The sequence below is a fragment of the Eurytemora carolleeae genome, unplaced genomic scaffold (assembly GCF_000591075.1).
Source record: "Eurytemora carolleeae unplaced genomic scaffold, Eaff_2.0 scaffold819, whole genome shotgun sequence".
In the NCBI taxonomy this organism is placed as follows: domain Eukaryota; kingdom Metazoa; phylum Arthropoda; class Copepoda; order Calanoida; family Temoridae; genus Eurytemora; species Eurytemora carolleeae.
In genome coordinates this window covers 46289-49503 of record NW_019397263.1, presented here as the reverse complement: position 1 = coordinate 49503, position 3215 = coordinate 46289, and positions in this window count along the sequence as shown.

Sequence of the window (3215 nt, the reverse complement as noted above, 5' to 3'; positions counted from 1 at the left end):
TGGATGGTTCTCCATCCCCTGTATCCTATACCTGTAATGAATTGGATGGTTCTCCATCCCCTGTATCCTATACCTGTATTGGAGTGGATGGTTCTCCATCCCCTGTATCCTATACCTGTATTGAATTGGATGGTTCTCCATCCCCTGTATCCTAATCTGGGTTGAAGTGGATGGCTCTGTATCCCTGTATCCTATACCTGTATTGAAGTGGATGTTTCTGTATCTCCTGTATCCTTTACCTGGATTGAAGTAGATGGTTGTGTATCCCCTGTATCCTATACCTGGGTTGAAGTGGATGGTTCTGTATCCCCTGTATCCTATACCTGGGTTGAAGTAGATGGTTCTGTATCCCCTGTATCTGATGTAGAAGCATCTGTATCAAACCCCATAATCTGTGCAATGGAGAACTGTAGTTTCCTGCACTGTTTCGGAGAAAATTTACAGTTTTCTTCTTCTTCTTCCTCTTCCTCCTCCTCTTCTTCTTCTTCTTCTTCTATTTCTGTTTTCAACAACATCATCGAATCCTTAATCAAATTTTTATGATTAAGTTGAATCTCGAATCTATACCAAATGTATATAATTTTATTTTTACCAAATATTGCGCTTTGCTTTACATGTAAAGCAACTCCACTGTCTAAAAGAACTATATTTTATGGATTTATGTTTGCTACGGACAAGTGTATCTAGACCAGTTTGCACGTAATCGTATACATTCGGGCAAAACGGGTCGAATAAATATAATCATTGTAAAACAAAAAAATATACAGAATAAAGAAAGAAAAAAAATTAAAAAAAACACGTTTTAAGATATATTGTGACTTATACTAAATTATATACATTTACACCAAATGCTACTTATAAAAATGTTACCATATACGAAACGTACAATACAAAATATTACCATATACGAAACGTACTATACAAAATATTACCATATACGAAACGTATTATTCAAAATGTTACTGATCCAGATAAAGAAATTGAGTCTTTGCCACAAACTCTGATCATCTAATCCTCATGTCTTTGCAACCCAATGTCGTAGACCTTATATATTTAAAACTATGAATTCTGTTGGATCAAATTGTCTAATTTGAAATATGAAAGTTTTGCACAACACCATCAGGTTGCAAAGATACAGGGATAAGAAAATCTGATTTGGTGGCAAAGACTAAATTCCTTTTAGTTAAAAATCTTAGAGGTGGAAGGGGAAGGTGGGCGGGGGTGGGGTTAAGCTGAGCTCTGCAGGTGAACCAATTAGTCGTAGAATAAGCAGTAAGCATGGCTACTACCGCATGCTTCAATAGGTATTGTTCAGTCTTAGGTTTAGTGAAGCGTGAATATCTCAGGGTCCTTTCTAACACACGGAGCAGATAGTTTGCTCATTTTTCTCAAGGATACATACTTAGAACTAGTCAGATTTTACAGGTTTTAATTTTGAAATTTTTCATTTTATATTTCACTTATTGTTTCTACGAGAGATACATTCAAAAAGAGTTACGCCTGATTATCTCTGCTCTGTAAACTTAAGTTTATTGGTATAAACCTGAAAGACCAGGTTAGAGTTTGTATTGCGTATATACGTATTATTAATGAGAACTGTTGTGTATAGTATGGAGTTAATCCTTAACCATAGCACAGGATGAAAGGGTTCAGCTCGAAGCAAGCTAGAAGGCGTCCCTAAAAGTTTTTTTAGGACCAGTAGTATATGTTAATTATCAGTGTGCTCTATATGGAACTAGAAACCTTGAGGGTAAGGAGAGAAAAACTTCGTTTATCCTTTGCTAAAAAAAATGCCTGAAATCTCAAAGGCACTTTGCTCTATTCCGTGGATCAAGTTGTTCACAACCACCAGCTACGGAGTGATGAACTAATTACTGTTAACTATGCTAGAACAGAGAAATACAGAAAATCTGCTATTCCTTATCCGCAGAGAAAATTAAAATCCTTATGATATAACCTTATTTTGTAATATAAAACATGATATATTCAATTATATTCCTATGGAAATGTTAATCATATCATAATATGAATTATGATCTTGATTTATCTCTAATAAACCTTACTTACTTTCTATACTTACTCACTATTGTTTCAAGTTTTATATACTTTTGGTTCGGCCATAGACAGACAAACAGACAAATATTAAAGTCAGTTTACAATTTTGTATTATAGTAAAAAATTATAATATATGCAAATGAGAAGGCCAAATCAAATTGCTTAATTTTGGTTATTTAACCCAATAAGTTCAGTTTTCATTCAATAGTAAAAGTTTATTCTGGTAGCAGTAAGTATAAATCTATCTAGCTATCTAAACCAATCTAATCTAAACCAATCTAATCTAAACCAATCTAATCTAAATTTTATCTAAACCATTTTTTTATTTTTTAAATTGCAGCTAAACCACTTTCCATATTGTTTATCAAGTTCCTCTTTTTTTCTTTTTAAAATGAGAATCACTTAAAATTAACCATTGTATTCAACTTTTTAATGATTTGTTGTAATAAGGGGAAAATTAAAACTAGCACTACACAAAACATATCTGATATAAATTCGTGTTTAAATACCAACACTGAAAGCCAAAAAATAAACTAAAATACTCTCCTCAAAACCTAAAAAATACCGCCAAAGTTAGCGGCAACCAGCGAAGTCTCCGCCAATGAGAAAGCTGGGCTGTAAATGACCAACCAATTAGAGCAAAGCACGAAATAGTATTAAACTGCTGATTAAGCCACAAAAAGACTTTTAAACTCTATCTTTTAACTTCTCATTACTTAAAAAATATTCCATAATTTGAAATAAATTTAAGATTTAAAAGTAAAAAAAAATTTGCCTTATTATGATGATATTCGATCTCTTCTTATTTGTGAATATTAGTTTTAGAACATCCAATAAGATTTTAGTATATTGTCTGCTTTTTTTATCAAATAAAATAAGATTTTAGTATGTTGTCTGCTTTTTTATCAGATACGATAAGATTTTAGTATATTGTCTGCTTTTTTATCAGATAAAATAATATTTTAGTATATTGTCTGCTTTTTTTATCAGATAAAATAAGATTTGGGTATATTGTCTGCTTTTTTATCAGATACGATAAGATTTTAGTATATTGTCTGCTTTTTTATCAGATACGATAAGATTTTAGTATATTGTCTGCTTTTTTATCAAATAAAATAAGATTTTAGTATATTGTCTGCTTTTTTATCAAATAAAATAAG